The sequence below is a fragment of the Cyprinus carpio genome, unplaced genomic scaffold (assembly GCF_018340385.1).
Source record: "Cyprinus carpio isolate SPL01 unplaced genomic scaffold, ASM1834038v1 S000006456, whole genome shotgun sequence".
Lineage (NCBI taxonomy): Eukaryota > Metazoa > Chordata > Actinopteri > Cypriniformes > Cyprinidae > Cyprinus > Cyprinus carpio.
In genome coordinates, this window is record NW_024879138.1 from 242,108 (window position 1) to 264,657 (window position 22,550).

Consider the following 22,550-nt stretch of genomic DNA (forward strand, 5'->3'; position numbering starts at 1 on the left):
CTTCGTCGCCAGAGAGGCAAATCAGGATAAGATGACACAACAGGTAGAGTGGTTGATCGACTCGGGAGCTTCAAAGCACATGAAGTGTCATGAAGAAATTCTTCAAGACTACCAGAAATTTCACAAAAACACAGTCTGTGAAACTTGGTGATGGCAGAGTGGTTGACGCTCTAGGACTTGGTAATGTTAAACTGAGAATGGCATTAAAAATCAGTGATGTAAAAAATGTCACAATGTTTGATGTGCTGTATGTTCCCAAGTTATCCAGGAATCTCTTCTCAGTGGGAGCTGCTGTAAAAAAAGGAAATACGGTGCAGTTCAAGAAGTCTCGCTGTTACATCCGTGATAAAAATGGAAATCTCAGAGGAATGGGAACACAAAGATCTGATGGATTGTATCAGCTGGATGTTGAGGGAAGTTCGCCCACCTGTCACTGTGCATCAAGTGCATTAGTAGCAACCAGCTTGTGGCACCAGCGACTGGGTCACACCACTAAGTTGAAGGAACTTAAAAAACTGGTGAATGGAGTGGACTATCCTGCAGAGAAAGAAGTTCCATTCTGTGAAGCATGTGTGGAAGGGCAAGCTGTCTAGAAAGCCACATAAGCCAGTGGGAGAAATCCGTTCCAAACGTAAACTACAGTTGGTTCATAGTGACGTCTGCGGCCCCATGCAGACTGAATCTATAGGTGGATCAAAGTACTTTGTGACTTTTAATTGATGACTATTCTAGATGTTGCAAGGTGTACTTTATGAAACAGAAGAGTGAAGTTCTTTGCAAATTCAAGGAATTTGAGAAAATATTATCCAATGAGTGCGGACAGAAAATAGCAAGACTCAGAACGGATAATGGTGGGGAATACACATCCAAAGAATTTCAAGAATACTTGAAGGCTCAAGGTATCCACCATGAGACAACTGTACCTCACACACCTCAGCAAAATGGTGTTGCAGAAAGAAAAAAATAGGACATTAATTGAAGCAGCGAGAACCATGCTCTCTCACGCTAAATTAACAAAGTCTTACTGGGCAGAGGCTGTAGCAACCGCAGCTTACATACAGAACAGACTCCCCACATCTGTTCTGAAACAAGTGACGCCCTACCAGAAATGGTGCGACAAACAGCCAAATGTGAGTCACATGAAAGTGTTTGGTTGCGTAGCTTACGCACATGTCCCAGACATTGAAAGAAGAAAACTGGACAAAAAGGCTGTGAAGCTTCGTTTCGTGGGATATGCCAACAATGCCAAGGGCTATCGCTTGTTCGACGAAGAAAAAAGATTCTAATTCGTCGGGATGTGATCTTCAACGAGTCAGACTTTGACTTGAAACAAGAAGTGGATATTTCTTGTTCGGAAAATGAAGTTATCATGAAAACTGACGAGAGAACCCCAGTCGATGCTACTGTCGATGAAAACTGCTAGAGAAGGTGGGCAGAATCAGAAAACCACCTAAGAGATATGGCTATGATGAGTTTGCCGACCTGGTGACTGTTGATCATTATGCTACTGTTTGTTGTGTTGCAGAACCAAGCACACTGAAAGAGGCAATGATGAGTCCAAATGCAAAGGAATGGCAGGAGGCTGCTGACTTGGAATATGAATCACTGCTGGAAAATAAGACATGGGATTTAGTGAAACTACCAAAGGATCGGAAAGCCATAGGATCAAGAAGGGTGTTTTAAAGTCAAGCACCATAGTGACGGACGAGTGGAGAGATACAAGTGCAGACTTGTGGCTAAGGGTTACTCACAGAAGTATGGTGCTGACTACGATGAAACTTTTCACCCGTGGTACGTTTTAGCTCAATACGTACGTTACTGTCCTTTGCAATCCAGAATAACATGCATGTGCATCAGATGGATGTGGTAACCGCATTTCTAAATGGACACCTGGATGAGGAAATCTATATGGAGCAACCAGAGGGATACATCAGACCAGGAGAAGAAAGTTTGGTGTGCAAGCTGAAGAAGTCAATATATGGACTGAAGCAGTCCCCTCGCTGCTGGAGCAAAACTTTCAAAGAGTTCATGAAGAACATTGGATTCAAACAGAGTACATCAGACCCGTGTGTGTTCGTGAGATCTCCACAGGAGCTGGAGATATTAGCTGTGTATGTTGATGATCTAATTCTGATCACAGAGTCGATGGAAAGCATGGAAGAGCTGAAACTTGCTCTTAAGAAGCGCTACAAGATGAAGGACATGAGAGAACTGTCCTACATCTTGGGAATCTCTGTCATCCAAGACAAAGACAAAAACTGTGTGTTTCTTCATCAGAAGCATTACATTGAAGCCGTTCTTCAGAAGTATGGTATGCATGATGCAAACCCTGTTGCAACTCCAGCTGATGCAAATGTAAAGCTAAAAAGGGACGATGGTGTCAGCAAGCCTGTGAACCCAAGTACTTACCAGTCTATGGTTGGTAGTCTACTGTATGCTGCGATGGCCACACGGCCGGACATAGCACAAGCTGTGAGCGTTGTGTCAAAGTTCAATGCAAATCCAAATGTTTCACATCTGACTGCAGTGAAGAGAGTTCTACGGTACTTGAAGGGTACACTGAATCTCGCTCTCAAGTATGAGCGGTCAGAGTCTGGAACTTTGGCCGGTTTTCTCAGATGCTGACTGGGCAGGAGACCAGGACGATCGTCGCTCTACAACCGGAAATGTGTTTTACTGGGTGTAAGCTTACTGGGTGGAGGAGCGGTGAGTTGGGCTCAGCAAGAAACAGTCACCTGTTGCTCTTTCAACAGCGGAGGCTGAGTATGTTGCACTTAGCCAAGCAGCTCAGGAATGTACCTGGCTTAGACGACTACTGAGTGATCTTGGAATGGATGCTACTCCTGTGGTCATCCTGGAGGACAACCAAGGAGCCATTGCAATCGCAAAGAATCAAGTTGATCATTCAAGAACCAAGCACATTGACATTCGCTACCATTACATTCGTGAATGTGTGCAGAATGGACAAAATACAACTGCAATATTGTCCCACAGATGACATGAAGGCTGACATCTTGACCAAGCCATTGGTGAGGCAGAAGTTTGAGTATCTTAGGAGTGAGATTGGACTTTGTTTCATTTAATTCTGTTTAGTCTGATCTTAAAAGGGCTAGAATGTGTTTAGTGTTAAATATGTTACGGTGTAAACCAGTATAACATGGCATAATTTTTTTTTGGTTAATATAATTTACTAAGAAATGGCTTAGTCCTATTGTAAAATTAAGTGGGAGTGTTGTAATATAGTAATTTGCCAATAGGTGTCACTGTTGTATTGCCACTTATTCGTTGGATATAATAAAGAGCACATGCAACTTCAATAGCACTTACCAACTTTCCAAGAGGACTTGAACGCAGCATTTGTTCAAAGGTGTTTGAAATTCGTATCGGTGGATTCAATGATGTGAGGTGAAGATGGTGCTCTGGCAGGTTGTGATGTTCTTTTTTTGCTGGAACGGGTGAAGAAGATTTAGCCGTTCTTTTCCTTCCGGTCTGTTTTGTCTGTATTGTCGATGTCGATGCTTTTGGAATCGTATGGGTAGAAACAGGGTGATTGCCCAGCGTGTTATGAACGAGAGAAAGTAGATCTTCTTTTGAGAGACCTTGGCTAATTGGTATGCCGGCGTCTTCGAGAACTTTAGATATACTTTCCGAAGACCACTGAGCCCATGGAGAAGTCCGGCACTGTATACGCGAACTTCGGCGAGCGGTAATAGGAGATGGCAGGACGAATTCGTCGTCAGAATCAGAATAATCGCAAAGAGATTGCGAGTCTTGATACATGTTTGGTCGGGCAACAGTGAAGCGTTCAGCATCTGCAAACTCAGACAAGTGCACAGGTCCTTTATACTTCTATTATTAGAACGTGATTGGACAATTGAGAGGTAATAAGTGACGCTAACAATTGAGTCTTCCTGGCAGAAACTTATGCTAAAGCTTCCATTTCTTCCACAATATTAAAACCTATAATAAATGCTGAAAATAAAGACCAGTCAGGCCATTAATTATCTTAAAAGCTATGATAAATGCTGAAAATAAAGATTAATGTCACCTATTATGAACAGCTAAAGTCTTAATAAGGGCCAGATGAAATATAAGGTTATATCGTATGCAAATGAAGCGTAAAAACTAGGCGGGTCAAACTCTGTCGGGGGAGGATTCACATGTAGCTTGAGTAATTTTATAGTCTTCTTAGATCAGACACCGAATAACTGAAGAAAATGTCTCACATGTTTGTTTTGTTCTGTTTGTACTGGTGGAGTCTTATCGGTAAGTTATGAATCTATTTTTATGGCCTAATTTCTTTCCATTGTGGAGTAGTAAAGCTGCTTCTACTGTTCAAATTATGATGTTTCATTTGCTATTATTTATTAAATTAATCCTTTTTGTGAAGTTTGCTTACTTTGGATTCAGGTCATTGTTTGTTTCTTTGTTTGTTTGTTTTAGCAATTTCCGGACCATATTCATCGCAGCGACGCCCAGCTAACACAGATACGTTGTGACGACGTAACTGGACCAGACCATATTCATCGCAGCGACGTACCAAATAACGTTCCAGCGACGTAACTTTGTGATTCCCATATCCGTCGTGGCGACGTTATTTGGTACGTCGCTGGAACGTGATGAGAACGTCCTAACGACCAAACTGGCACGTTGTGAGGACGTGGCTATAAAGGACCATACTGGTCGCAGCGACGTACCAAATAACGTTCCAGCGACGTAACTTGTGATTCCCATATTCGTCGTAGCGACGTTATAGTGGAACGTCGCTGGAACGTGATGAGTACGTCCTAACGACCAAACTGGTACGTTGTGAGGACGTTACTATAAAGTACCATATTGGTCGCACCGACGTACCAAATAACGTTCCAGCGACGTAACTTTGTGATTCCCATATCCGTCGTGGCGACGTTATAGTGGAACGTCGCTGGAACGTGATGAGTACGTCCTAACGACCAAACTGGCACGTTGTGAGGACGTGACAGTACCGGATCATATTGGTCGCAGCAACGTACCAAGTTTGTCCTAACGACCAAAATAAACACCTTTATTTTTAATATTTACACCTCCTCCTTTAGTTCCTGATGTGCTCCTACCATTACCTTGAAATACATATAGAACTAATAAACTCAAACATTCTGGTGCAAAAAATAAACCTTATACAATCTAATAGTAATCTAATTATAGAGATTTATAGTAAATACATTCATTACATACATACATGCAATGCAAACTAATACAAAAACATTAAATTGTAATAGAAAATAGACAAAAACACACTGCATTCATTCATGAATCAACATTTATTTATACAAATACTAAGCCAAAACATTTTGAACATTAAACCCATTCTTTAACCATGCAAAGTGTTACTAAGTCATGAGCACACAAAACTGAACACATCAATTCATAGATTACACAATATAATCAATTGAAAAAGTTTGTCTTAAGGATGGACATAGTTAATTATGTTATCAGTGAAAATTATTAATAATTACGAGTAGCCTTATTAATACAACTCTCCATAATTTGGTGCAAAAAAATAAAGACATGATAAAAAGATATGAAACAATTCAGTAGATATTTCATTACTTTTTTGCAGAAGAAAAGTTCAATTGTTTCCCGAGCATCCTATATGAGGCACCTGCTACAAATGTCTGGTGATGTGCTTTAATACGGCTTTACTATCAGAAGATAAACCTAAACATATTACAATTACCAAAGAACCATAGTTCTTGAGCTTCTCAGAAGATAAAAAGAAATTCATTCATAAAGAGTAAAGATATGTAAAATTAAAACATACGGAGATTTCTAGCATCTCTCCTGTGTTATTTGGCCCACTTCAAAACACAAACAGTTTTTAGAAAATGAGCGTGTTGAATTTCTCAGGAGAAATGTGTGATCTCTGATTACTGACTGTGGAGAAGACTCTTTCAGACAGTGCTGAGGAGGCAGAGTTAGGTGCTGGACAGCCGATAGAGAAGAGGAATGTCTTTCTTACCCCAGCAGCAGAAGACAGGCTCTTCTGAGGGAAGGACAGGAGGCTTGATGCAGTGTTTTGCTGTAGAACAAGGCTCCTTCTCAGCACCTGATCTTCTTCAGGAAAGAGTTCCTCTAATGCAGAGTCAGAGACTCCAGATTTCTTGCCAACTGGAATCTTTTAATAACATTTAGCATATTATTGTAGTCAGGTTTATTGTTTTTATTATAAAACATGGCAAAGGTATGAGAAAATTGTTAAACGTGTTCTTCCCCCTCTTCTTCATCCTGAGCCTGCACCGTCAATATCCTTCTCTGAGCTGAAAGGGAGGATCATCTTGTTAATGTTGCTGATGTATGTACACAACCAATCAAACATTTTTTTTTTTTATGTTTTTCGAGTGAAGTTTCTTCTGGTCACCAAGGCTATATTTATTTGATTACAATCACAGTACAAAACAGTAATATTGTAAAATATTTGTAAAATTTAAAATAATAGTTTTCATACTCTTTTTTTGAATACACTTTAAAATGTATTTCATTCCTGCGAGGCAAAGCTGAATTTTTCAGTAACTTTACTCCAATCTTCAGTGTCACATGATCTTATGTCATATACTGATTTTTATCAATCAGTGCATTTACATGCACCTAATCGCATTATTGCCGCTCTGACCAAAGCGTGCATGTGCTCATGACGTACATGAATGACATCAGGTAAGTCCTTACTCTGATTTTTGGAAATAATCACATTATTCATGCGCTTGGAAACAGTTGTGCTACTTAATATTCTGTGTAAATCTTGAATTTTCCCTTCATGATTATTATGAATACAAAGTTCAAAACATAAAAATATATAGATATTTTGTAAAATTATAATTAAAAATTAAAAGTCTTTTCTACCACTTAAATGTCTTCCCAAAGAAAAAAAATAATCAGAAATATTTCTCGAACAGCACATCATCATATTAGAATGATTTCTGATGATCATGTGACACTGAAGACTGGAGTAAATACACCCCGCATCACAGAAATAAATTATACTTTAAAATATATTTCAAACTTTTGACCAGCTGTGTACATTGCTACATTTAAATGAAAACCACTTGTGATAAACAATGCAAACATTCTCAAAAAAAAAAAAAAAAAAAAAAAAAAAAAAAAAAAAAATTCCCTTCTGATGATTACTTCCTTTCTTCACTGCTGTCTTCTTCAGTCGTTCCCAGACTTCCTTATTTTTCATCTTTTCCCTTGAATCTACACAAACATAAACAAATAAAACTAATTAAATGATTTTATAGACAAATTGGATAAGTCACCTGAGACTTTTTTTGATGGTGGCCACAAACTGTGAATCTTCCTTTGAAATCTTAAGTGGTTCTCCAGCTTCTAAAGGAAAGGCAGATTCTGGGGCCATTTTCACAGAGAATTTTATCTTACTACTAGGTGTCCTAGCTAGGAGATTTAGCTTAAAAAAACTATTAACAAAAACTCTCAAGGGTCTACAGTAACTAAAACGAGGGTTGAGTCATTGCAATGACCTTTTTCTTTGTTAAATTTCCACACTTGGAGCTCTTAAACTTGGAGCTCTCTGGAAGTCGTGGCCTAATGGTTAGAGAGTCGGACTCTGAAAAAACCAAACCTCACAAAGAGAAACCTGCACAGTGGCTGTAGAAACAGATTTTCAAACTGTTTAGCACAATGGTATTTATGCAGCATGGGATAGTGTGTTATCCTGCATGAAAATCCTTTTATTTCCGAGAGGACTATTCTTCATTTTATACCACAACAGAAAATGATAGTGCAGAAGTCATTTTGACACTTACATCTCACTTCCCAATATTCCAACCCAAATCATCACCCACCGCCTCTTTGATGATGTTTGCAGTCTCATTGGAATAGGATGGCCATTCATCAACTATCAGAAATCCATTTATCTGGACCATCCATTGTACTGCAGCATTTCGTAAGTGAATAAAACTATTTAAAAAACAAGTCTTCATGTGTTTATACAGCCACTGTGCAGGTTTCTCTTTGTGAGCTTTGGTTAGCAGTGACTGAAACAGCTTTACACACAACTGTCAGTCTGCATGGAGAGGATCTTGAGACTCCAGTAGCTTCAAACACCTGTCTGCTGCTCAGCAGTGGCTTTTTTTACCCCTGCCATTACAATACAGTTCATTTGTTTGACAGAAACTTTCCTTAATAAATCTTTATCTGACCAAGATCTTCTGTGCTCTAAGTCACTCACAAATCTTTTGACAGTTCAATTATTTCCATTAGCTTTTCACAAAAGATTGTTTGTTTTTCATACTTTTCATCTTCCTCAACATATTTCATGAGAACTGTGACTTGCTTTTTAATTTGGAACAACCTCTTTAAGTAGGGTTTCCATTTACCTAAGAAGAGCTGACAAACTATTGACCAAACCTGTCTGAGATTGATACCAGTTATCTAAAAAGATGTGAAAAACCACAAAAACAAAAATCTGACTCTTTATTGTAACAAAACCCTATTGATATCACTTGCATAATAATTTGGAACTCAGTGTAATATATAAGTATCATGATATTATTGAATTGGCAGTTTAGCGTATCGTCCCAGCTCTAGTTACTACAGTCAAAACAATAAAACTCTTCAAGAGCACACAATAACTGAGATTTAAAACTGTTAAAAGAAAAGGCTCAAAATATTGCACAGATATAATACACTACACATCAATATCTCTTCCCTTGGTGTTTTGAACATTTCTATGTGTAGTGCTGAACGCTGTCACCAGAGCATGTGAGCGGAGCGGAGTGGGGAGCGGAGTGGTAATATTTCCTTAAGAGCGCAGATCGCCTTCCTGAAGATTCCGCCCCGCTCGCTCAATACCCTCAGCACCACTCGCTCAACCAAGAATGCCCTTTGGTGATTTGCTTGCTCGAGAGCGAGAATCTGTAGAGGTCGAGAATAGTAGAGCAGTTATGGAGTTCAGTTATTGTTTCAACGACGTTGCAAGCCTTATACATATATGTAAAAGTAAAAATCAAAGTTAAGAATGAGCAGAGAGAAGAAACTGAGAGGGAGTGCGGGGACCCTGTTAAAGTTAGTAAAGATTCATATTGGAATCTGAAGCGGCACATTGCCAGAAAGCACGAGGATGTGCTACGCAAACATGGTGCAGCAAAAGGTGAGCAAGTTACATACCATAAAAAACGAATATAAAACAGGTAGGCTAAGGTTAGCTATATTCGGTTGTACCGAGCTCCGATCATAAGATGCAGACAAAATCACGGCCACTAATTTAGAATAGGGTATTCTGTTTTATGCTAGGACCAGCCTACATTAAAGCGACGAATTAAGAATTATTGTTTTTTTGTTTAGTCTAAATTATGGCCACGAATTAAGTATTAAATTACTTACTTAGTTTAAAAGGATTAATCTATGCTTAACAGGAAATAGATTTATTATATTATCGTTTAGTTGTTTAGTTATGAAAGGTAATATATTACCGTTTATTTAGGCTATTTTAATTAGTTATGGAAAGATATGAAGCATAATAAAATACAGCCCCTATGTTATAAAAAACGTAACCTCTCGAAAAACAATGTTAGAAATAAAGAAAAGATCTACGCATATTTCATCTCGTGTGTGCGTTTGTTTTAATGAACCTGTTTTGAATGTTCTATTGAACAACAACGGCAGCTAGCCTATTTTCACGGAGATAAAAGATAACGAAAATCTAATACACTTTTTCAGTTTTTGCATTTTAGGTATGTTTGCTAAGGTTACATTAAAATATTTAATACATTTTAATTAATGCAATTAATAAAATTAAGAAGAATGTAAGAATTTTGTTTTGAAACATGATAATTGCTATTTAACAGCAGCTCAGCATGAATAATTTTATACAATTATCCAAGAATTTCGGTTACAAAACAGTAAACAATTAGGCCTACTAGAGCAATTTTTATGTCGGAGCGTGATCTGAGCGAGAATTGGTTTACGGCGAGCGTGAGCGGAATATTAACGGAGCGCTTGCTTGGGCGGTTGAGCGACTGAGCGGAGCGCACGTCTATAGAGCGGAAAACGTAGCGGAGCGTCACACCCGCTCCGCTTCGCTCACAGTGCTCTGGCTGTGACTCTGTGTTGCTTCAAGCACATCATTCTGCGCACTGGTTGCGCATAAGCACTATGCGCTGTATAGGAACCATACCCTTTCGTATTATAATACTTCGGAGCAATGAAAGATTAATAGTCTTTCTTGTTCTGTCCTATCTATCACATGTTGCTGCCTTCATTACTGTGCTATATGTTAAAAAGAAATGTCCTTTAATTTTATAGTATATAATTTATATATATATAAATATATTTATGCTACTTGTTTTTCAGAAATTTATTTTACAACAATATAAAGAGCAATGTGTAACATTTTACCAGATTTAGTCCCACACTCATTAACTTTATTTGTTGCCCATTCACAAAAACATTTTATCTTAACACTAAAAGTTCTCCTAAATGGCAGTAAAAGTTTTTAGCTAAGAGTTTTCTCTTAAAACCTATTCACAAAGCTGCTGAGACCAACTTTTAGTAAGGAATAGACAGAAGTCTTAAGCTAAGAGTAAGGTTGACCTCGTTGCTATGGATGATGTCAGCATACTTACTAACTATGCACACAGTGATCGGCTGATGTCTCTGTCAGAGATTTATATATAGTAATACTGGAGAGCGCAATATTATGTTGCCATATTCAAAAAAATAGGTTTAAAAATAAGTGTTAATTGCCACATTCAAATAAAGATTTTAAAAATGCAGGCTAAGTGTCACTAAATAAAACAAGTAGCCTGTATGTTCAGCTAATTGTCAGCCTCTTTTCATGTGTGCTTCTCGTAAACAGGTTAGTGGGATATGCATATAAACAGCCTTTTAATTAACAGAGTAGAATAATCCTGGCTGATAGTAAGACTTGCAAACATAAAAGAAAAACCAAACTGCACGCAAAAACAGGTTGCCTGCAACAGCCATTTTAGGATAGTTTGCAGCTTGGTCTTAGTGACTTAGGAGTCCTCTTTACTGCTCCTAACACTTCACAGATTTAGGAGCTAGTTTTAGCACTAAAAAACCTTTGTGAAATACTCTTGTAGCAAAGATTTAGGAGTCCTAAATTTTAGGACTGACACACCCATTATTTTTAAGATTTTCTCCTTAATCGACAAGTTATGATCTACTTTTATCCTTAAGATGTTTTGTGAATACAGACGCAGGTCAACACACAGAAGTATAGAAATTCTAGACTGATTTAAAAACTGCAAAAACATATCTTTCAACCAACCTGTTTCTCCTCCAGAGCCTTTAGTCGTGTGGGTCCAGGAAGGCTGCTTATATGTCTGGATACCGCTGCAGATATCTTTCAACCATGAGAAATGCAGTTTCAGCATATCCTCACGTCCAGGACAGCAGAATGGTCAGGATGACCTGAAACACATAACCAACTGAAATCAATTTAAATGTATTTAGTCTTGCCTGAGTGATTCTGAAACAACCAGGTTTAGTTTTTCACCCAGGATTCACTGCTTCCTATGGAACAGTCTTCATGAAGAATGATCTCTTGATCCTGGATCCTTGCTGACATCCACTTGGAGATGGTTTGGGTGATATGTGGTTGTGTGTAAAGGGTAATGTGAATCAACATTACAAAAATACTGATAGCAGCACTATTGATCATGCAGCTTATATCATTCTTTTCAGTACTGAAACAAGTCAGGAACTAAATTAGTACCAGTTTTTGAAACCCGTCTCTATCTGTAATAGTTGTCTTGTTGCTGCTGCCCAGACTGTCTCTCCACCTGATGATTAAAAAAAGTGTGTTAGTTTTACAGCAATGAATAAAACATTTAAACTGCTAGGTGGTAACAGATTAATATCTTTTCTTACAAGCAACTCACTGAATCATTGACTCAACTGGTGGCAGTCAGGACCTAAAAAAAAGTGAACCATTTGTTTATTAAAGATTTGTTGAAACTAAAGTATCAGATCTATTTGAAAATGAAACTAGCAAAAAGCATGCATGTGAAAAACACCATTAACACCAATAATGAGCAGATGACAGGATTTACATGTCACTTGAGGGAGAAAGGTGAAATTATTAATCCCACATACACTGAACATGATTTCCTCAGCCTCGGTCTAATTAACGTTAAACTTTATACAGCGGTTTATATTCAAGTTCAAAATATGACTAGCATGAGCATCATCAAGAGCGAGCGCCAGACATTCAAACAAAGTAATTAACGTTACTACGGTTTAAGTTTAAAGAATTAGAAAGTGAATACTGTACAGTTTATCGTGTTAAATGTCAAATAATTTAAAAAGGTAACGTTATAACATTTATCTCAAGATTTTAACAGTTAACGTTACCTTAGACCGCCTCTGAGACTGCTCGAGCTAATTAACCAAACAGAGCATTTTATTTATTAAACTGAATAAGAAAACCTACAAAAATTAAAAAAAAACACTACTCCTCTTTGGTGACATCTAACGTTATATCAGTAAAAAACTATGAATAAAAGTAGATTTATAGCGCTTACCTTTTCCTCCGTGTCCGTCCGTCCGCTGGAAGTTGACCGTTAATGACGGGCACGCGCACTTAACGTTACAGTACTCAGAAAATGACGCGCTTCTAGTTTAAATGTTAATTTGTCCCTACCCTCTTCCAATAAATCTGTCATTAACGAACATTATCACCATCTGCTAAGCATACTATTTGTTATTTGTTTTGTCGTTAATTTGATAAATATTTTATATATCTAAAAATATAATAATAATTCATGACATCTTTTAAAATGCTTGATGAATTTAGTATGTTTCTCAAATAATAGGCTATTCAAATGGTATCCTATTAATAATAATAATAATACATGTAGTGCAATAATATGAAAAGTTATCTGGAGACCAGCTGACCACGTCGCTACAACGTCCTCCATGGGACTAACTAGCGACGTCTTTTGAGGACGTGCCCACGACGTTTCTGGGACGTTAGCCAATATTCTAAAAAAAAGGAACTTTACCACGACCTCCTCACAACGTTGCCATAAAGTAATGTCGCGCTGACCAAATGACGACAATCTCCTCACAACATTCTGTGTTTGCTGGGCACTCTCAAGGCATGTGGCAATCCTGAGTGCATTCCGTGATTCAGATGCAGTGAGCATGTTTTATCTAAAGATCTCATTTATTTAAATAAATAGGCTATTTAATATTGTAAAAAATTGTAAATATCCAGAAGAATTTGACTTGTACATTCTATCTGTAATTATCATCATGTATTTATTATAAAAATTATGTAACTTCCCACAATGGTTACAGCAGATCAATTTAATTTACTGTAAAGAGACATTATTACTTTACACATATTTGTCTTTTATTTGGCTTGTTTTTGCTGATTTTCTTTAGTTCACATTTACGGTTTGTTGTTACAACCGCTAAGACCATTTCTAAAACTTCATTCACTTTTTTATAAACTCTTCATACAGTTCAAACTTTCAGCTTGTCACAGAAGTAAATTTCACATAAACAATACACTAAAACTAATCAAACTAACTCATTCTTAATAACACTAGCAAAACATATATATATATATATATATATATATATATATATATATATATATATATATATAATATATATACATATATATATGTTTTGTCTATTTCAGAATATTAAGAATAGCAAGCCTATAAATCCTGCATTGATTCAGTCCTGCACATATTCTGTAGGATGACAAATCAGTTTAAAACAGAAGTACTGGACACCACATGACTAAACTGCACCATTTCTATGTGTTTGCTTTGTAAAATAGAGGCTGTTCTCTGTAGACCTTCAAAGAAACGTGCCTAGGTTTAAAAACTGTGAAATACACTAAAATACAACAATTATGGGGCACTAATCATCATTAAAATAGGAAGATTCTGTAACTCTAAACACTGATGTTACTGAAAAATAGAGGAAGATTCTGTAACTCTAAACACTGATGTTACTGAAGTGATGGAGGGAGATCCAGTCACACTACAGACTGATGTTACTAAAATATGTGAAGATGATGACATTCTTTGGAAATTTGGAGCTGAAAAGTCTCTAAAATCTCTCTAAAATCAGTAGAGCTGCTGGAATCTTCACCACATCTGATGTTCCTACTGAGAGATTCAGAGACAGACTGAAGCTGGATAGACAGACTGGATCTCTGACCATCACAAACATCACAACTCAACACGCTGGACGCTATGAAGTACAGAGAAGTGGATCGAAACTGACATCGAAAACATTCAGTGTTTCTGTCTATTGTGAGTAAGGATTATTTGTTACTAATTTACATTATAAAAGGACTAAACATTTCATTATTTAAAAAACATTTAACTTCAAACATTGAATTTAAAATAAGATTGTTGATTAGATTTATTCTCCATTTTTCCCCCAAGCTTGTCTGCCTGTTCCTGTCATCAACAGAGACCGTTCTTCATCATCATCATCATCACAGCAGCATTGCTCATTGGTGTGTTCAGTGGTGAATGTGGGTCACGTGACTCTCTCCTGGTACAAAGGAAACAGTTTATTGTCCAGCATCAGTGTGTCTGATCTCAGCATCAGTCTCTCTCTACCTCTGGAGGTGGAATATCAGGAGGCAAAAAACACCTACAGCGGTGTGATCAACAATCACATCAGCAACCAGACCACACATAACATCAACATCACTCAACTCTGTCACACATGTTCAGGTACAGCAGCACTGATATATTATGTGATTTTGTTCACATTCACGTTCATTAATGTCTCCTTTATCATCACAACATCATCTCTTTCAGGTCCTCTAGAAGGCTCAGTCTCTGTGATAGTGCTGATTTCTGCTGCTGCTGGACCTCTGTTGATTTTTGCTGCTGTTTAAAAAGAAATGCATACCTGTATGATATTACACTGTACCCACATCTGACAAGCAGTTTAGAAAATGGATGGCTGGTTGATTCAGCTGCAGGCGCCATCTTCTGGCAAAAACGCGGGAATTCATTCTGCATTACCTCACAATCCATTATGAATATTCTCTAGCCGTTGATTCAACGTCGTTGTACACGCGTTATTTCACTGCATTATGGGATTAAATGAGTGTACTGGATTTTTTTTTCTGTATTCATTATTTGGTGACTTTACATTGATTCCCTTCCCCCTACACGATATGAAATTTCACACCATTGTCTAAGTATTAAGTATAACCTGTATCACCACATATTGGCAACATTTAGCCTTTATACAGTAGCTAAAGATGGTGGTTTAGGGTGGTTCTAACAGTAGCTCTTTTTTTCAAATAATACTGTTATTATTAGTATTATTATATCTTGTGTTATTATTGTATTTGGCATTTTATTTCAGAAAAATAAAGAGGATGATGACGTGGTGTATGCACCTATTGCCACAAGAAGATGATCATACTTTCATTCAAAGAGTCTCTATGGTTGAGTTTTGTGATTGGTGAAAATCAACACATTTAGCACTAATTTTGCCAAAGGAAGAAAAAAGAGAATAACTTATTTTTACATAGATGGACAAAAGAACTTAACATATCTAGAATCCACAGACATTCAATGATCACTCTAATCATTCATTGTTATCTTTTTTCATTTATTTATGATGAACTCAAAAAGCACTGTGACAAAGTCACATTTCAGCCATGGACTGATTCATTACATGCATTTTAAATGAGTCTTCACATGAAAATGCAAAGATCTTTAAAAAAAGACCAATGCATGAATAAAATCTTTGAATAACAAAGGTAGACACATTTATAAAATGAATTAAAAGCACCATTCAGATGCTTAACGCTGGCAGCAGCTAGTAAAAAGGACAAATGAAAGTCATTCGGTGCAGTTAAAAAATATAACTTCACAAAACGTAACTCCATGAAACTGTAATCTAGTTTGGCAATTTGTTGCTGCTTCTCAGTGTCAATAGTTCAATTCAATACATAGTTCAATTAACCAGAAAAGAGAAAAACCAAACCCAAAGCATCTGTTTGGACAAGTGAAGCAAGATCACTCAGAATTAATAAACAGAGTAACATGAACATGTTTTTCAAAAATCACATCCCTACATAATTAAATAAATACACCAACACTACAATACATCCAACACTCAACATGTTTTTCAACAGGCATGTTCCTGTCTAGTGCTGTCAAGATGCCATCGCTACAATAGTAAAGATGTACAGTAACATTACCAGTATCAGTAATACAGGCTCAGTTCAGCACTGACAGCTGCTCTTGAAATATTCTCACTGTGTAAATGCTGCTGCTAATGATTTAAGAAAGAGAAACAGTTAAAACTGCACACTATTCCCATTTAAAGGTTTTAGCAGCTCTATGCTGAAAAACATACAGCACTTTTTCTTCTATTGCTGGTAAAGTATCTGTTCCTCACTTAATTACTGATACATTGCTGTTTGTCTTTCCTATGCAATTCTTATTTTTTTTTTTTAACTACATGTTTTAATGCCTCCGTATAAAACAAACAAATACGAATTACAGCTCATCAGTTGTTGATGTCATATTCAAATTGGTATGTCAGACATCCCACCCTGCAAAAACTCATTTCAGGACTCTACCACCCTACTGTATCAATATGCAGGTGACTCCGGTACCAAATACTTAAAAACTACACAAAAAAAAAAACCTAAAAAAAAACAACCCAAAAACAACCCAAATTAACCCAATATGTATTGTGACTGTTTCTCTGTGAGTGATCTTAGTTTCAGCTGATCCTCTTCTCTCCTTTCCCATTTTCTCATATCTGTGTAAATAATGTTGATGTTGATTTATGGCTGAAAGTCATGGGTGATCATATTTCAATGGAATCAGGGCATAAGACACATGTCCTTTGCCATGGAGTCCAACAAAAAAAGCAAGTCCCAATAAGGGTCCAGGGGCCATTCAGGCTCACAGCTCTTATGCTGAAAACCATCAGTTGGAGCAGGAGCTGTGGTAGGATAAGGTCAGTTTCAGGCTGGAGAGAACTCAGTTCGATTTAAAAGGAGAAAACATTTTCCCAACAATCTGGCAGTTTGTTTGTGGTTCATTTGTCTTAATTTAATATAAACAACAAAACTAGATACTCATTTTCACAAACTCCAACACACTGACACACCTTACAATATAAAAATAAAAAAATCAACTGCTACAATTCAATTCTGAAAGTTGCAGCCAATTCTCAAATACTCTTCTCAATAGCAGTTGGCAGCTCTAAAATGAAATTGAACAGGATCATATAACTTGGCTGCATCAATGTCATCGTTACTCGTGTCACCAGCAGTTGGCAGCTCTAAAATGAAATTGAACAGGATCATGTGACTTGGCTGTGTGTTGTTGGTGGCATGAATGAGGCTTCAGTCTCAGACGGATTAGGTGACGCCCCATTAGATGTATCCCTGCATTGTTTGTCTGATTTAGGGTCTTCTACAGGTCTTCCTGTAAGAAATCAGATTCAGAGGAGTTATGATGTTGAATAAATAGTGCTCATACAAGCTTGGACATGGAAACATATTCCTACGTATTCCCTACGTCACAACTTTATGCCACAAAGTGGATTGTGATTTAAATATCACAATATCCAGGAAGACAAAAGTAATCTGCATCATGTGATTATTATTAATTTTGCCATTGAAAATTCACATGCATATTCCTAAACAACCAGCACATCTAAAATGCTTGAAATATTGAATCGTTAAGTTCATTCTGCAATGTACAATGCTTTGGCAATACAGTACGTATCTTATGCAATAATTATTATAATAAATTAATAAAAATGCAAAAAATAATATTATTGCCTAATATTTAAACATAAATAGGCCTATGAAACTAAAAGGCTACGCTTTCTTTAACCCTCTGGCCAACGAACGCGCCGGTGTGTTCTGATTGATTTTTTGCTCTCATGACAGCGGAAACGACTTAAAATAGCCTTCTCCGTCATAGTGCAAGACATCATTATTAACTATAAATGGTCTACTTTTATTTGTGTATACTCACAATAAAAACAAAACCTTGTGCTTTTGTAAAATAAAAATAAAATTAATAATAAAACAGGGTGCGCTTTCAGATGTCTCTGTCTCTGCGAGAATCTTTCTGAAGCACGTCTCAAAGATGAAATGAAACTCAACGGATATAAAATATCAAATTATCATATGCAAATGAGATATAACAAATAAAATAAGACTATTCATTCTGTGGAATATTTTTAATAGTTTCCTCAAAAGTAGCATTGTATAGGCTATAGGCGTAATTTGCGGGTGGGACATGTCCCCACGACCCCACCACTTTTTGCAACATCTTGTGGCACGCACAGATGTACCTAAAAGAAAGAAACATCTCCATTCGCTAAGAAATTCATTGGTGTGTCAAATAATAAGCAATCTATCGCTGAAATGTGTTTTTTTTTTAATCATGGTGAGTGCTCGTTCCCGCTGTTCATAAGTTCTCTCTTGAGGCTCGTGCACAATGCGCAGTCACTAGGGATGGGTATCATTTACATTTTGTTGATACTGATACTGCTTATCGATACCGGGACTTATCGATACTGTTATCGATACTATTTGGTGCAAAAAGATATGAAGTTGTTGAAAATTTCAAGTTATTTTATTACTGCTGAACTTTAACAACTGTATTAATGTTCTTCAGTCAAGAGCAGTGAGTTATTTTTCTCTTTGTGTTTTATTTTATTAACATTAAAGGAATAGTTCACCCAAAAATGAAAATTGTGTCATTTACTCACTCTCAAGTTGTTTTAAACCTGAATGAGTTTCTTCTTCTGTTGAATATAATTAGTTATTTTGAAGAATGTGGGAAACTAAACAGTTGCTGGTCCCCAGTGACTTCCATAGTATTTTTTTTCTACTATCAAAGTCAGTGGGGACCAGCAACTATTTGGTTACCCACTCTTATTTTGTGTTTGTAAGGTTTGCAACGACACGGATGTCAGTAAATGACAACAGAATTTGAATTTAAATATTAAATATAACTTAAAAAGAATACAAATTTTTGAATTAACTAAACATTAAACGACAAGCTGCAGTATGTTTAGTACTATCCCTTTAAGAGATGCACGCACCCAATTTCTCTCTTGTCTGTTTGTTTACTTTTCACTTTAGACATAATTAACTGTGTTTACATGTAAACATTGTGTGTTTTTCAGAGTATTAGCCCAATCAGTCACTAACTAAGATAACTAAGTAATCAGGTGCTGTTTGGCAAATGTTTAGAACAGCACACAAATAAAACTTGTGAGAGTAACTCTACCGCTGAATTGACATTTGATGTGGATGTGTCTCGCGAGTTGCAGTTGGAGCTAGAGCTGGGAGACATAGTACAGTGCATTGCTTGAGGTAGATGTTGTGTTTTGTTAGTAAATGTTTCATTTATATTACTTGTATTGTCTCCTTCGTTCACTATTACACTTCTGCATATATTGCTTCTGACACCGGTGTCTCTTTGTTTTGTAACGTGAGCCCACACTTTCGAATGTTTCACTCTGTTGCGATGACTTACTGCACACGCACACACACACACACACACACACACACACACACACACACACACACAAAACACACAGATATCACTCGGACGTCGAGCAAAAGTCGACCACTTATTTCAGTGAAGGGAAATGATAAGCAGCACGTCCTGACTTGCTGTAACAAGTTTTACAGTGTTCATTTGTATTACGTCCTGACTTGCTGTAAAGCTGTAGTCAAGTCCAGCTTTGTCGAGTCCAAGTCAAGTCCAAGTCCAAAAGTTAATAGAGCTGTAGTCAAGTCCAGCTTTGTCGAGTCCAAGTCAAGTCCAAGTCCAAAAGTTTCGAGTCCAAGTCAAGACCGAGTCCAAATGAGAGAAAAAAAAAGGATCCTCTTCAAGACCACATACTTAACTAATGTATGTGATGCGAGAGACAGCATATTTCCTTATTATTTGTAATGATCAAAAAGCATGTGCAAAGTAACAACTCTGTAGGACAGGGGTCTCCAAACTAGATCCTGGAGGGCCAGTGCCCTGCAGAGTTTAGCTCCAACTGGCCTTAACACTATCTGGATGTTTCTAGTGTGTCTAGTAAGAGCTTGATTAGCTGGTTCAAGTGTGTTTAATTAGGGTTGGAGCTAAACTCTAAAGGACACCGGGCCTCTACGGACGAGGAATAATTCCGCCTGAATAATCATATGATAGGGAATGAAACAAGCACAGCGCGCTCACCAATCAAACAGCCGCGTTGCGCGTCTCAGTCTCTCAAAAACCAAACCACTTCTCTCTCCAAAGTAGGCTAATAATCAGCGTAGATACGGATACATTTTCTACTTGTCCTACATGTTTGCATCGTTATCTTTTGCTGGTTTGCGCGGCACACGCACATTTGTTTAGTGAAGTTCACTAATCATTAAGACTCGCTAGAAGAGTTCTGCGTAATGAAAATTGTGCGCTTGGATGGATTCAGTCGTGGTTCAAATGATCACTAAATGTTGTCATGACATCACTCTCTCTGCTTGCATGACAAATATTCAGACATGGGCACTTGTGACTTGGTGACTTGGACTCGAGTCGCTATTTTTATGACTTGTGACTTGACTTGACAAAAAATAAAATACTTGAGACTTGACTCAGACTTGGAAGTTAAAGTCTCGGGACTTGACTTGACCTTGAGACACGATGACTTGAATGACTTGAGTGTTAATCACATCGTGTTTTCCAGTTTTGAATATAAAATATATAAATTATTTTTAAAAATAAAGTTGATTACTCAGCTGGAGCGAATAGCGTTGTCATGACTGGATCACGACACTATCATCAGTCATGCCCTCCCGTACCTTACGCACACCACGCCCACTTAGATCAGATATCACGTCACATCAACATGTCAGTCGGAGGGGTGGGGTACCGAGGGTCAGCGCTTTTGGCTTCAAGAATTTTTTTGCAAGATGGCAAAAGAAGAACAGCGCTTTGCAAGACATGCAACATACAAATCTCGGACAGCCAGAAGACAACCTCCAATTTCGTCTGTCATCTGAAGAGCCCATTCTGCCCAAGTAAGTGCTTGTCAATTTGTTAATGTTATCTGGTTAGTTGGTAGTTAGCTAATGTAATAATAGCTAAAATTAGCCATTAAAGGTTGTATCAGCGATTTCAGGCCCAAAAAAGGCCCAAACATAAATGATCACTTTTATCTAATCTTTCCTTACGATCCGCTAGCAGGCCGTCAAAAAAAAACGCGTTTATTGCAGGGGAGGCGCTAGGGCTGGGCGAAGGGGGCTTAAGCCCCGAATGTTTATCATAAGGCCCGAATATTTTGTTACCTTTGTCTTTCTCATAGAGCAAAACAATTTATCAGAAAAAACAAATGTGAATAAGACTACAGCTGTCGCGATTACCTAATCATGAAAAGTGCATTTTACAGTTATATATATATATATATATATATATATATATATATATATATATATATGTTTTTTTTTTTTTTTTTTTTTTTTTTTTTTTTTTCACATTTGCATTAAAAAGTTACTCACGACGTGCTTTTGCAGCGTTGAGGCATTGTAGCCAATCACAGACGTGTCTGTTGAACGCATTGGCCAATCAGAGACGTGCAAATGAGTCGCTGTGCTGAAGATGTGTTTTTGCGCGAGCTCACCGAGTTCAAACACTTTCACAAACCTGTCATTATTATTGGCAATGAACTTAAGATGCAAATAAGAGATTCACTGCAAAATATTGATATATCTTGATGCTGCTCTGATGAACTCCATTAGGACTATGCACCGCTCTGTTTGTTGTTAGGAAAGACTAAAAGTTCAGCGGTCTAGCTCATCATTGTCAAAATGATTAAAGAAGTTAACTAATGCCTGGTAAAATGTAAGTAGATAAACATTTAACATTTTTTATTTATTACATTTTGCCTTTTTGAATTAAAAATATGCTATAATGTCCGTTATTAATTTAGAGACAATACATGCATAATTAGAAATAAAATATTAGTTGCAAATAGTTAAAATTATTTCACTATACAATAAGCCTTTCTTTCTTTTTCTTTATTCCCTTAAATTGCTTTTATAATTTAATTCCTTTAAAATAAAAATAAACAATCTCGAATCTTAATATTTTCCAAGTGCAATACCTTGTAAAAGAGGTAATGACTTATGGAAAATACTCTTATGGAGTGTGTGTGTGTGAGAGAGAGAGAGAGTGAGTGTGTGTGTGTGTGTTTGTGTGTGTGTGTGTGTGTGTGTGTGTGTGGGTGTGTGTGTGTGTGGTGCAGACTGAGAGAGCGAGAGAGTGTGTGTGTAAAAGAGAGAGAGAGAGTGCGTGTGTGTGTGTGAGAGAGAGTGTGTGTGTGTGTGTGAGAGAGAGTGTGTATGTGTGAGAGAGAGAGAGTGTGTGTGAGAGAGAGTGTGTGTGAGAGATAGAGAGAGTGTAGAGACGAGCGAGAGTAAGTGTGTTTGAGAGCGTGAGTGTGTGTGTGTGTGTGAGAGAGAGAGCGAGAGTAAGTGTGTGTGTGAGAGAGAGTGAGTGTGTGAGCGAGAGTGTGTG

At 37.3% G+C, this 22,550-nt stretch overlaps 1 long non-coding RNA gene across 1 annotated transcript; it reads right to left on the reverse strand.

The window, feature by feature from the left end:
• Nucleotides 1–5,821: 5,821 nt before the first annotated feature.
• Nucleotides 5,822–11,620, reverse strand: LOC122143591. Its single transcript, XR_006159241.1, has 3 exons — nucleotides 11,516–11,620; nucleotides 11,288–11,430; nucleotides 5,822–6,296 (listed from the first exon to the last, which is right to left on the reverse strand). It is a non-coding gene; the product is annotated as an uncharacterized LOC122143591 (long non-coding RNA).
• Nucleotides 11,621–22,550: the final 10,930 nt, after the last annotated feature.